Genomic DNA, 13,816 nt, shown 5'->3' with positions numbered 1-13,816 from the left:
TTCTCTCCTTTACTAGAATACCTTCAGTATATCCACATTCAATTTATCTGCCCATCTATTCCATAGATTATTTGTACACTGGCAACTGTATCAACCCTTACTTCTTTTTGTTAAAAGTATCTTTAGAATCATGTTCTCTCATATCTTCCTTCTATAATAGCTTTTAGGATCTTTCTGCTTTTCTTCTCTTTCTCATCTGTCTCTATCTACCATCATAATGGTGGATACCTGGTAAAGCTTTTCACAGTGTGGTCTGTCTCAAAATCAGTAGACCTTCCCTCCGATACAGATGGATGGAGAGAGAGAGAGATGCCATATACAGCAAAGCATTTGTTTTGAAGACCTTTATTAAGCCAAATATGTGGCTTATTAAGGGTTCTTATTTCTAAACCTTTAATTATGTTAATGAATACTAGGAAACTTCACTGAATTCTCATATTAATGAATTCCAAAACTGATATTAATACTTTATTGGGAAGAAAATTAAATTGTTATTTAATATAGTTCACTAACTCACACAACCTCCTTCTAAGTCAGTTATCCAAATAAAAAAATAGAAGAGTTTAAGGTTATTTCTACCTAATGCTTACCTTTAGTGATCATGCTATAAAAATAAGGCATAATTTTATTTTTTTATTATCTATTTGTCAACTTGTAATTTGTTTCATATAATGAACTAACCAACATTTTATATAAATTTAGGACTTATTTTTACATTAAGATAAATAAAAACAAAGTAACAAGCAAACAAAACCAGAAACAGACTAACAAAAAGAGAACTGGTGGTTGACAGAGGGGAGGAGAATAGGCAAAATAGGTGGAGGGGATTAAGTGGTACAAAATTTCAGTTGTAAAATAAATAAGTCACAGAAATGAAAGTACAACATAGGGAATATAGCCAACAATATAGTAACAGCCTTATTTGATGACAGATGGTAACCACACTTATTGTGGTGAGCATTTTGTAATGTATAAATATATAAGTATTTAAATATTGAATCACCATGTTGTACACCTGAAACATATATGTTTGTGTATGTGTGTGTCTGTGCGTGTGTGTATTTCAATAAATTATTTTTTAAATAAGAGAAATAAGTAAATATTTGGCTGCTGGTCTACGGCCATTATATATAAACTACTTGGTTGGATTCTTGGATAAATATGAAGATAAAAGCAGTAACTGATAAAACATGTTCTTACTAAATAACATACAAGCTTCAGTGTCACTGAAAGTTTAGTTAGCAATTATGCATACATCTTCAATTTCAAATAGTTAACACTCAAAAGGTTTTAAAATTTGTGTCCTTGATTTACTTATAAATTTGACTTTTGTAGGAAAAAAGTAGAATATCCATTTCAAGACTTCTAATTCAGCATTCAAGCATTATGGTAATGAGCTGAGGCCAAGGAGACCAGCAAATATACCACAGACAAAAACAAAACACCTATAAGGCTGACACCATCATGGATGTTATATATATATACATATAAACATATATATATATACACACACTTATTTTTTAAATAAATTTGTTGTAATACTATATATTTGGTCCCCTCCTACTCAGGGGCAGAGAATAAAAATTGTGCCCAGCTCTTTGCCCTGGAAGAGCTCTCACTACAGGGTCAGCAACTTCAGGCACACCTAATACTCAGGCCAAGTCAAGAAACTGCTCTACTCATGACACATAGATGTTATTTAGAATAGAATTGGAGGCATCAAATACATTTTCAGAACCCTTGTCTCCCAAATATGCCACGTCTTTATAATTTACTAATACTAAACTCCAAGAGAAAAACCAACATCTTTAATCTTGATTTCTCCACAGTGTTACAGATTTGTAAATTATGTAATTAAAATCTCCACTTGGATGTCTAATAATCATCTCAAGTGTAAATGTCCAAAATTGACTCTCACTATAAATATTTACTTGCTTACTTATTTGCTTTTTGCCTCCCCCCTCCATGGAATATAAGCTCTGTGAAAGCGGGAACTTGATTTGTATTATTGACCCAAAACAATAAACTTGAAAAAAGTCCAGCCAGTGATGAATGTTAAATCAAACATAAAATACAAGTTTTTACTATCTAATTTGAAAAGAATAAAAAGTTGGTAATTGAATCTAGGCCACAAATGTTGTTCCTTAAATATCCAGTGAAAGAATAAATGCTGGAATTGGTCTGGTAAAATAGACACCTTTTGATAGTGGGTATTAAAAATGATTTGGCATCAAGGAGCAAAACCTTTGAAAGAGTTCATACTCCCTGTATAATTATTCCAAAGCATGGTATGTATCCTAAGTAAATAATAAAGGTATACTTATACACAAGAATACAAAGAATTACGTATCAGAATAATCAGAATATCTGTTGCAGCATTACTTCTAATTCCTCCTGACAATTTATTCCATAGAATTTCTATAGGGAAAATACGCAAAAAAAAATTTCTAAGAGAGAGATAAAGGAAGGCAGGAGGGAAGAAAGAATAATAAAAAAGAGAAGAAAACAAATGAAAGGAGAATGGCCCTCACTAGAGGAAAAGGTAAAACAGATCACATCCAGACCATAAAATATTTTCAAGCCCTTTCAAATTATAAATTAGAGCTATTCCAACTGAGAAACATCCTCAAAGTAGAGTTGGGTAATTAAAGCAAGAGAGTATACATCACATGACCCTGATCATGTTAAGCAAAACCAAAAACCAAAAGATGAAGAAAAAAATCTTCAAAACTCTGTCTACATTTGTCTATCAGGATGTACATATGAATTATGAGAGTGAAATACACAGATCAATGCATAAAGGGGGTTAACATGGGTTATTTGGAAGGACTGAAGCAGAAGTTCCTCATATTGGTGGAGAAGAGCATGTAGGATAAGCAGATTGCCAATCAAAATGGGAAGAGAAAAAAATCGAGAGTGCATATAAAAATAAAGAACTTGCATTCCCATGTGTAAGCAAGATGATAAGCAAACATAAGATCGTGTAACAATAAATGATGTGAAAAATAAATAGAGTAAGATACCGAGCATGATTTGGAGTTGCTCTGTTTTGACAGAGCAGACTGGGTCTTTGCAAGTAGCATGCAAGCCCAGATTCGAATTAAGTGAGAGAGAGTCACTTGCGTATTTGTTGGAAAGTTTCACAAGAGCAAAGAGCAAGTACAAAACCTTCCTGGTATTACCTAGGAGCAGCAAAGCCCAGTCTGTATAGAATTAAATGAGCAAGGGCAACAATAGTAGAAGATTTTGACAGAAGCAAGGACATGCTAAGCCTGATAGAGAATCAAAAATACATTTGATCTTATTCTTGGTATAATGGGAAACGATCAGGAGTTTTTGAGAAAGGGAAATTGACATGATTTACATTCTAAATAGATTTGTGTTTATGAAGATGCTATTGAGTAATGTCTTACACATTTAACCATAGCTTTCTCTTTTAAAAATAACTTTTCAACTCACATATGAACCATTAAAATAGCTTTGTATATTTCTCCTTTCTTCAAGTTCTTGCTCTCCTACATATTAATAGCCAATATGATTTTCCTCAGATATTACTGTATGATTAATTGCCTGTTTGATAGCCTTCAGTGGCTTTCAATTTCCTACTGTTTTATGATATAGTGATCTTTGCACAACTCCAAAAGCACTATTCATATTTTATCCCATACAAACAGCACCCTTGGAGTTTGTGCAACAGACAGTTCTGATTAATATGAGAGTAAAATACAAATACAATTTTAAAATTGTTTTTATGAAAAAGGTAATTGATGAAAAGTTCAATGACCTCATGGCTATTGGGATATTCAGTAATATGTGGGAGACACATTAAAACTGAAAATCCACATTACTTCCATTGTATTTTCTCCTAAGTAAATCACTTATGTGATGTTCCTATGCATGTCTTCCTTCAAACACTATACCAAATAAATTATAAATTCTTCCTCAAAAACTTTCTTTTTTAAACCTATTTCATGAGTTTGGACATTTTCCTCAGATAAGAGTAGTAGAAGCCATTGGAGCCCATGAAACACGTTACACCATGGCTACAAGACATCCAAACCACGGATAGGTGGCCAGCCTTCCTCTAACAGTGTCTTCTGTCCCTATTCTCTTACCACTCTGATTGCTGTTCCTAGACAGAAATTACTAAGGAGGCTTACATTTGTTCTAACTGTTAAAGTTATGACACTGAAACATGTCATATATGCATTTGCAGATGGAGTAAAAAATGAGACAGCCTCAATTACTCATCCTTTGGTGAGGAGACATGTGGTCAGGACTAGCTATGGAATTCAGTTTCTATTTATCTGTTTCTTTTTCTGGAATATACACTCCACCTTCTTTTCTCATCTCTATACATATTTAATGTTATACACAATGAAAATATATTTCCTAAAGGATAATAAAATCTGAACAAATTGGTAATGATATTTTTCTTACCTAACTTTATTTGTATATTTATGAAAGTAATAGTAAGCACATGGCTGGTTAAGGGGATTTCTTAAATTTCTTTCAGAAGCTCTTAAATCCTTGGTCTAGAGATTACACACAATTTACACATTTCCTTTGGATATTAGTTCACAGTGATATATATATTGATAAATATGACACAGAGAGGTTTCCTTGGGATCTAGTCCACATCATTTACTAGCTATAGTGAGCAAATACAACATCCCCCTGATCATCGAGGTTGTTGGCCCCACAGCCTTCGAATTTTCCTCTGAGGAACATTCTGTCCATGGAGTTTGAGTGAGACTGACAACATTTACAGCTCCAGACACAGTCTTCTTTTTCCTAAAATAACCTAAAAATCCCACCCTCTTGTCAAAGTAATTAAAATTTGAATGTGACGCAAAAAGACTCGGAGTTAAATTAAGCATTTTTGATGATTGGGGTAATGATTTTCTTACTCCCTCTCTGGATAGGTAAGTGAGTAGTCCTGGAGAAGAGGGACAATGATAATTTGACCAGAGTGGAAGCTAGTTTTAGGGTTAAGGAGATAACAAAGCAGAGTTTGAGACAAAAACTGGGTCTTCAGCGACAATATTCATTCATTGTGGCAGACCAACCCACCTAGGTAGGACTTTCTAACCATAAGTCAGTTCATTCTCTTATTGTTTTTTATTTTTCTTCATTAATTTTCTGAAATTATTACTAATTCTGTGGCATTGCACAGGCTACTAATCTCCTTCAGTCTTAGTTTCCCTTCGATAAAATAGGGATTCCATAACATTTATAGTATTTAACACAGGATAGAAAATAGGAGATTAATAAAGGAAATACATCTTTACAATTTGATTTTAAAAAATCCTCCAAAGTATAGGACATAATGTGACACTACCAATAGGAAATAGCTTCACTTATAGGACAATGCTGATGACAACAGGGTCCCCTAGACAATAATCGCTATTCCCATTATGAAGTGAAATCTCAAACTGTATCACCAAAGGATTTTCAACTGTAATTTGTTTTTAAAACCACAACCCGCATGTATATAGATTCTGCATATAGTTAAGTGCTGTATATCAATCAAAGCAGTCGAACAAATTTGTGAACATTTTCACTGAATAGGACAAATTAACGTGATTCTTTGTCCTTGGTGTTGAGTAGTTAGTAGTATTGAACAGTTAATTTTTGATGATTCACCACTTCATTACTTTGAAGAACAGTGATAACTTACAGAAATAAAAAAGGTATACTCTAGAACTACTCAGTCTATTTCCTAAAAAATATTAATGACTTAAAAAAAAATTATCTTAATATATAACAATCAATCACTTCCTACATAAAAAATTACCTGTTGGATGATACAGAAAACTAACTTTAAATTTTTTAAACAATCACATGAAAACATGATTAGTACCTCATTTAAATAACAGTTTAAGAGAATAAGAAATATAAGGAATCCACATTATTCCACATAAAAAATTGGATCATGCTTGATGTGAATCACTTAAAATTCATACCATGCAAAATGATGAGTGTATTTTCTTGAATGTACAAGAAATTACTGTAGAGATAAAGAATGAATGGAAAAAATGAAAAGAATATTGTTCTATACAAGGACAAATACAATTTTAATTCCAAAGTTACATTTATTTCCAATATTTATTCTCACTAAATAAATTCTCTACTTAAAATATATATTTTTATAAATACAAATATAACAAATGAGATAACTCTCATAATTATTCACCCCCAAAGTATTAACTTTTGACCTCCTCATATCCTTTTAAAACCTCATTGCATTCTCTATATACTGTTTACAAAACTGTATAGTCAACATAAAATCATTAACCTCTACTCATATTAAGTATTTTAAAGAAATTTGTTTTGCTACAATTATCTGATTTTTTGTAGGGGGAGGGCAGGGGGTAAGAGAAAGAAAATCTCCATCAATATTTTTAATCCTATTCTTCTGGAAGAAACTATAATATCTCATTATTATACGATACCTCATTTTTGTGCCATTCTACATAATTTATGACAGCCTCTTTTATCATATTTAGTTTTAAACTGATTTCATTTTAAAATCAGTTGAAGTCTAGCATTTCTATTATTTACTTTCCATTTTTTAGTCTCTTTTTTCTTTTTAACATTTTTTTAATGCAGGTATAATTTTTTTTTTTTAGATAATTATTTTTTATTGAAGGGTAGTTGACACACAGTATTACATTAGTTTCAGGTGTACAACACAGTGATTCAACATTTATATACATGATAATTCTAGATACCAGTTATCACCATACCAAGCTGTTACAATATTTTGACTATATTCCTTATGCTATACATTACATCCCGGTTACTTATTTATTTTACAAATGGAAGTGTGTATTTTTTTTTCCTCTTTTTTTTTTTTGTGAGGGCATCTCTCATATTTATTGATCGAACGGTTGTTAACAACAATAAAATTCTGTATAGGGGAGTCAATGCTCAATGCACAATCATTAATCCACCCCAAGCCTAATTTTCATCAGTCTCCAATCTTCTGAAGCATAACGAACAAGTTCTTACATGGAGAACAAATTCTTACATAGTGAATAAGTTACATGGTGAACAGTACAAAGGCAGTCATCACAGAAACTTTCAGTTTTGCTCATGCATTATGAACTTTAAACAGTCAGTTCAAATATGAATATTCATTTGATTTTTATACTTGATTTATATGTGGATACCACATTTCTCTCTTTATTATTATTATTTTTAATAAAATGCTGAAGTGGTAGGTAGATACAAGATAAAGGTAGAAAACATAGTTTAGTGTTGTAAGAGAGCAAATGTAGATGATCAGGTGTGTGCCTGTAGACTATGTGTTAATCCAAGCTAGACAAGGGCAATAAAACATCCACGTATGCAGAAGATTTCTCTCAGAACAGGGGGGGTGAGGTTCTAAGCCTCACCTCTGTTGATCCCCAATTTCTCACCTGATGGCCCCCCTGCGACTGTGCCTGTCTTAGGTTGTTCCTCCCTTGAGGAATCTTACCCATCTCTGGCTAACCAGTCATCTTCCACGGCCATACAGGGAAATGTAAAGTTGGTAAGTGAGAGAGAAGCCTTATTGTTTGAAAAGGTTAGCTTTTTACTTCTTTGCATATTTATGCCCTGTGGCTTCTATGCCCAGCATTTGTCTTGAGGTATCTTTACCACTTGGAAGAATTATGATACTCGGTAAATTTGATATGAGGCACGAATTCTATTTAAGGGTTGTAATTAGGAAGGAAGAAGAAAAGCTATAGAAGTAGCAGGCAGCAGAAAACATGGGAAGATTGATTATTTCTTTGACATAACTTCTTGTAGAGTAACTTCAGCATGTATAGGTTTTAAACTACTAAGTAAATTGTGCACACACATTAACATAATAGGAGTATAGTTACATAACCAAAGCATACCTGTAATTACCAGCCCTCTCCAGTGAAACCAAGAATACCAGTTAGGCACCTTAGGCATTTGTGAAAACTTATCTATGATATGGTGGATATTGTCCAACTGAACTTGAATAGTCTGAGAGAAATCAGACAAATTAAAACAACTCATTCCTGGGGACTGTTCACATCCCATACGTTCTTTTAACAGTAAATAGTCTGTAGTTGTAAGATTTTGGAGTGCTACAACTTGCACTTCTCCTAATTCTTGTTTGAGTTCCAACAGTGTAGATCCAGTCAAATTTGTTGTTTTACTGTATGCACAGGCCAGCTTAGATATCTCCTTCTTCATTCCAATAGCAAGTCTAGGAACCAGTGGGATGAATGCAGGTAAAACTGCAGCATCACCTGGATCTTTGTTGGGGTTTTTGATGATCATCTTCTGGTATGACTCTTCCAGAGAGTGCTGATGTTGGAAGTTCTTTTTCATATCGTATCTTAGTTCATTTTCTGGGTAGCCAAATTAGGCTTTGGTCCTCTGTATAAACACAAACAGACCCTTTGCCCACACTTTGATCTGCCCTTTATACCATTGTGTAGAACTCATTGGAGGTCACGACACAGGAACTGCTTTTTTTTTTTTTTTCAAGAGAAAGGAATATTATCAGAAAAGTGTACCTCCATAGTGGATCATCTGACACCCTTAAAGTGATCAAAATTAAGAATATTTAAAGCATGCATTAATCGTTGATTTAAAGTTAGTTTTATCCTATCATGGAGTAATCCCCCTTTTCTTTCTTTCTTTTTTTTTTGTTATCTTTAATCTACACTTACATGAAGAATATTATGTTTACTGGGCTCTCCCCTAAACTGGGTTCCCACTATAAACCCCTTTACAGTCACTGTCCCTCAGAATAGCTAAATGTTGTAGAATCACTACTTGACTTCTCTGTGTTGTACAACCCTCCCCTTTCTCCCACCACACCCAGTGCATGCTAATCTTAATATCCCCCTTCTTCTTCCCCCCCCTTATCCCTCCCTACCCACCCATCCTCCCCAGTCCCTTTCCCTTTGGTACCTGTTAGTCCATTCTTGGGTTCTGTGATACCGCTGCTGTTTTGTTCCTTCAGTTTTTCCTTTGTTATTATATTCCACAGATGAGTGAAATCATTTGGTATTTCTCTTTCTCTGCTTGGCTTATATCACTGAGCACAATACCTTCCAGCTCCATCCATGTTGCTGCAAATGGTAGGATTTGTTTTCTTCTTATGGCTGAATAATATTCCATTGTGTATGTGTACCACATCTTCTTTATCCATTCATCTACTGATGGACACTTAGGTTGCTTCCATTTCTTGGCTATTGTAAATAGTGCTGCAATAAACATAGGCGTGCATATGTCTTTTTCAAACTGGGCTCCTGCATTCTTAGGGCAAATTCCTAGGAGTGGACAGGTCTATGTTTTTTAACAATGTTAGGAGTGGGGAAATCAGGAAAAACTTTCATAGGTTAAAAGCTGCAGGTCTATTTGCAACAACATGGATGGAGCTAGAGGGTATTATGCTCAGTGAAATAAGCCAAGCAGAGAAAGGCAAGTACCAAATGATTTCACTCATCTGTGGAGAATAAGAACAAAGAAAAAAATTGAAGGAGCGAAACAGCATCAGACTCACAGGACCCAAGAGTGGACTAACAGTTACCAAAGGGAAAGGGACTGGGGAGGATGGGTGGGAAGGGGAAAAAGGAGAAAAAGGGGCATTACAATTAGCACACGTAATGTAGGGGGGGTCATGGGTAAGGCAGTATAGCACAGAGAAACCAAGTAGTAGTGACTCTAGCAACTTACTACGCTGATGGACAGTGACTGTAATGGGGTGTATGGCGGGGACTTGATAATGGGGGGAGTCTAGTAACATAATGTTGTTCAAGTAATTGTACATTCATGATACCAAAAAAAAAAAATGTATCCTCTGACAGTCTGTCTTCTTTCCTTATTTTTTTTAAAAGTATAACCATATTATATTCATAAAGTATTGGTCTGTCCCCCACGAGAGGTATGCTGTGGAGTACCAGAGCCACTAGCTATATGTGGCTATGTTGTGGCTAGTCGGAATTGAGATGTCCTGTGAATGTAAATATACACCAGATTTTAAAGAATAAAAAATAAGTAAATTATCTCATTAAAATTTTTGTATTGACTAAATGTTGAAATAACATTGCAGGTTGAATTGTTTATTAAGGTTGATTTCACCTTTTTTTGTAACCTTTGTTAAAAAAATGATTACTAGGAAATGTAAAATTGTGTTTGACACTTGGGGCTTGTATTTCTTTTGGGTGGCGATGTTCTGGAATACAAGCTGAGGCAGGAACGTTTGTTTCTGAGGTACAGACACTGCTGTACCTCAGAAGAGAACAGAAAGTCAGTAAGCAATATTTGCTGAATTAAGGAACCCAAAAGTAGAATGCCAGTCCTTCTTTTTGCTGTCTACCCCAGGGATCCATTATGAAAAAATAAGAAAACTTTGAAGCATAATTTCCATAAAAGTCACCCATTTTAAGTGTATAATCCAACAATTTTTAGTGAATTCACCAGATTGTCCAACCATCAACGTCCCTTTTAGAATATTTGCATCGCCCCAATCGGATCCCCTCATGCTCCTTTACAGGCCATCCCCATCCCATCCCAAGGCAACCACTGTACGTCGTCTCGGTAGATTTCCTGTGTTGGATTTCTAAGGAATGAATCCCTATGTCCTTCCAGGGAGCAAACTCCTTGACCAGACAGGGCCATTGCTCTTCCCGGTTTCTGTCTGTCCCTCAACGCTGCTCAGCACAGGGCCAGACCCACACACGTCTCAGGGTTTGCTCGAGGGAAGGCGGGTCAGCTCGCGCCCCGCCCCCTTAGGGGTTCTCCAGCCCCGCGCCTTCCCAAGGCCCCGAAAGGGCAGGCCTGGGGGCTCGTGGTCCGCTGCCGCCTCCTGAAGAGCACGTGGGGCTGCCTTGCTGAGCCCCACAGCCCTGCGGGAGGGGCGCCTACTCCCCAAGCCCTCCTCGCGGGGACTGCAGCTCCCAGCGGCCCGCACGGGCGCGAGCTCCGCGTCAGCGCGTTCTAGGGCTTCCCCCGGCGGCTCCTAACCCTGCTCTGCCTTCTCCCGACCAACCGCCTCCCTCCCTTCCGCCGCCGGGCGCCTAACCGCGCTGAGCCCCGCCCCGCCGGAGGCCCCGCCCAGGCCCCGCCCCTCGGCGTTGGACGAAAAACCGCCGAGGCCGCCCCGCTGGGCCGCACGCGCTGGGAGCCCGGGCGTCGCAAGGTTCGGCGCGAGGATGCTCCGGGCCGGGCAAGGCGGCCGCGGCCGCTGTCGCGCACGCGTGCTCGCGTCGCGGGTGAGCTCAAAAGACGCCCCGGGGGCAGGCCCGGCTGCGCGAGCGTGCCCGGCCGGCGGGCAGCGCTGTGGAGACCGGGCGACGCTTGGAGCCCCGCGAGTCCCGGCGCGCGACCCCCGGAAGCGGGTAAAACCCGGTTGCTGCCGCCACGGCCGCCTCTCTTCCTCTCTATCCACCTTTCCGCTCCTTTGTCATTTTCAGCCTCTTATCCCTTTCAAATCTAATTTGTTTGTACATTTCTTTTTGAGGGCACCTATCAACCTTTCAAAGGGCAAAGGGGGAGCCGTGGGCGCCCCTCACCCCGCGTCACGCACGCACTGTCTGCCCTCCCAACGGCTCCGGGCCTTGCTGCACCCCCGCAGCCCCTTCTCCCTTGGAGAAGACTCAGCGGCCACTGGCCACTGTACCCCTTTTCTTACCTACGCCGCCCCCCAGGCCCCAACTGCCCCCTCGCAGCTCTCCAGCTCGTACCTCGGGCCCTGCCCCGACCTCCGCCCTTTCTGCATCTTGGCCTTGGATTCGCTGTCCTCCACTTCCAGGTTCGTTCTGCTAAACATTCTCTTTCCTCCTGAAGAGTCCTCCTCATCTTGGGGACCCAGGTTTGTTTCTTTTTAGGATCTTCCAGCAAAAACAAAAATCTCTCTCTATCCCTTGAGTACAACCCTCCCCCTCCTTTTTGGAACTTAGAGCAAAAAATATCTTTCTTTCTTCACATAGATTTTTTTTCTCCTGTCTATGATCGCTGTCCAGCAAAACCCTTCCTTTCCACCAAGGATTTTTTTTTTTATAACAAACCGTTCATTCCTAGTTTCTCTTTGGTCTGATATTTGTTTTCCCAACCCTCTTCCCCAACTCTCCAACAATAGTCTCTCTTGATCACCAGATCTACCCCAGTTAGGCTTGTCCCAGCAAAATCCCCAGGTCCCTCCCCAGAGAGGGGAGATAGGTAAGGAGGAAAAAACAACTTTTTTTTTAACAACAAAACCCTTTCTCCCACCTAGATCTCTCCCGTTTGCTATTGCTTCCGTTCTTCTAAAAGTTGCCATCTCCTCTTATTTCTCACCAGTGTCCTTGCTTCCTTGGGTATCCAAGTTCTGAATTGTCCCGTTCCTTTCCAGCACCTGCTCTTCAGGACAAAAGAAGTTGGACGAATCCTGAATTTACCACCCGGCGTTCCAGGAGGCAATACCCAGTGGTCTGACCGTTGCTGTCCCTGTGGGTCCTGACCTGGGCCCTCCTGTTTCCTGGAGAATCCCTCACTTGCTCTTCCGGTGAGTTTCCGCCCTTTGCTCTTGTCTAAAGAAAGCTACTTCCTCGATGGATTCCTTTCTTTCTCAGAAGTGTTTCTAATCCCTCCAAAAATCTCTGTACCGGTGGTGAGATCATTACAGAATTGCTGTTTGGGAAATTAGATAAGCAAAGGGGTTGTTGTGCATGTTGACCTCTCTGGAGGAATGCAGACATTTATTAGACTGACTTATGTTTCCTTGTTTATTGCAAAGATACCTTTTCCTTCTCTAGCCCAGGGTAGCAAGTTAAGATACCTACAGTCCCTGAGTGTGATCAACCAGACTGCGCCCTAAGCTACACCAGTCAATGTAAATGGCCGTGTAGAAATGCCAGGACAGTGTTGCGAGAACTTAATTTTTTAAAATTAAAGTATTGTTTATATACAATCTTATGTTGGTTTCAAATGTATATCACAGTGGTTTAGCAGTCCCTGTGACCCCCTAACATTGTGACTGAAAATTACTGTGCTCCTTTATCCCCCTATCGCCATACCCCCCACCCACCTCATTGGCCCCAACCCCTCCCCCTTGGTAACCACTAGTCACCTCTCAGTGTCCATGAGTCTAGTGCTCTTTTCTTTCTTCTGTTTTGCTTTGTGGAACTTAATTTTTTTTTTTTTTTTTTTTTTGGTGAAGAGACCAGAACACTGTGTCTGTGTGAAACCTTTTGATCTTTTAAAATGCTGACAAGTTTAACGAATATTTAAAGAGAGTGTAAGCCCCTTACAAAACTTGTCTGGTGGTCGCCAGTTTAGAAATTTTGTTTTAGTGTTTCTTTCTGTGTTAGACACACTTACACAGATACATATACCCCTGGGCATATGCATATATGCAGAACTTGTTCTCTTTAGGGCCAAAGTTCTCAAACTTCTTGATCATCGGACTTGTCTCCACTTAATTCTGGAAGACCCCAAAGAGGCATTCTGCATGTGAACTCTATCTGCTGACATTTGCTGCATTGCAAGTTTAAACTAATAAACTTAAACAGTATTTTTAAATTCATTTTTAAATAGAATAGTAGACCAATTCTATGTTAACATAACTGACATTTTTATTTAAAGACTTTCAGCAAACAAAAAAATTTAGTGAGAATAATAGGATTGTTTTATAGTTGTTTCTTATAACTGCTTTTGTATTCAGCCTCTTTGGATATGTCTTGTAGCCTCTGCAAAGTTTCCCTGAGAATGAAAAAGGCAGATATTTTTATGAAAATAGTTTTGACCTCGTTGACTTCCTGAAAGACTGTTGAAGACCTGGGGGCTCCCCACATTGCCATCCACG

General features: G+C 38.2%; 1 protein-coding gene across 1 annotated transcript in view; it reads left to right on the top strand.

Annotated features, from left to right (window-relative positions):
* The first annotated feature begins 11,185 nt into the window (after nt 1-11,185).
* The window catches only part of LOC118935884 (zinc finger protein 541-like), a 42,958-nt gene continuing 40,327 nt past the window's right edge, over nt 11,186-13,816 (top strand). Inside the window, exons 1-2 of the mRNA XM_057492866.1 lie at nt 11,186-11,372; nt 12,365-12,517. The gene's annotated coding sequence lies outside the window, so the exon portion shown is untranslated. The remainder of the gene's footprint in view (nt 11,373-12,364; nt 12,518-13,816) is intronic.

Source organism: Manis pentadactyla, chromosome 15 (genome assembly GCF_030020395.1).
Source record: "Manis pentadactyla isolate mManPen7 chromosome 15, mManPen7.hap1, whole genome shotgun sequence".
Lineage (NCBI taxonomy): Eukaryota > Metazoa > Chordata > Mammalia > Pholidota > Manidae > Manis > Manis pentadactyla.
This window is presented reverse-complemented; position numbering and strand designations above follow the sequence as displayed.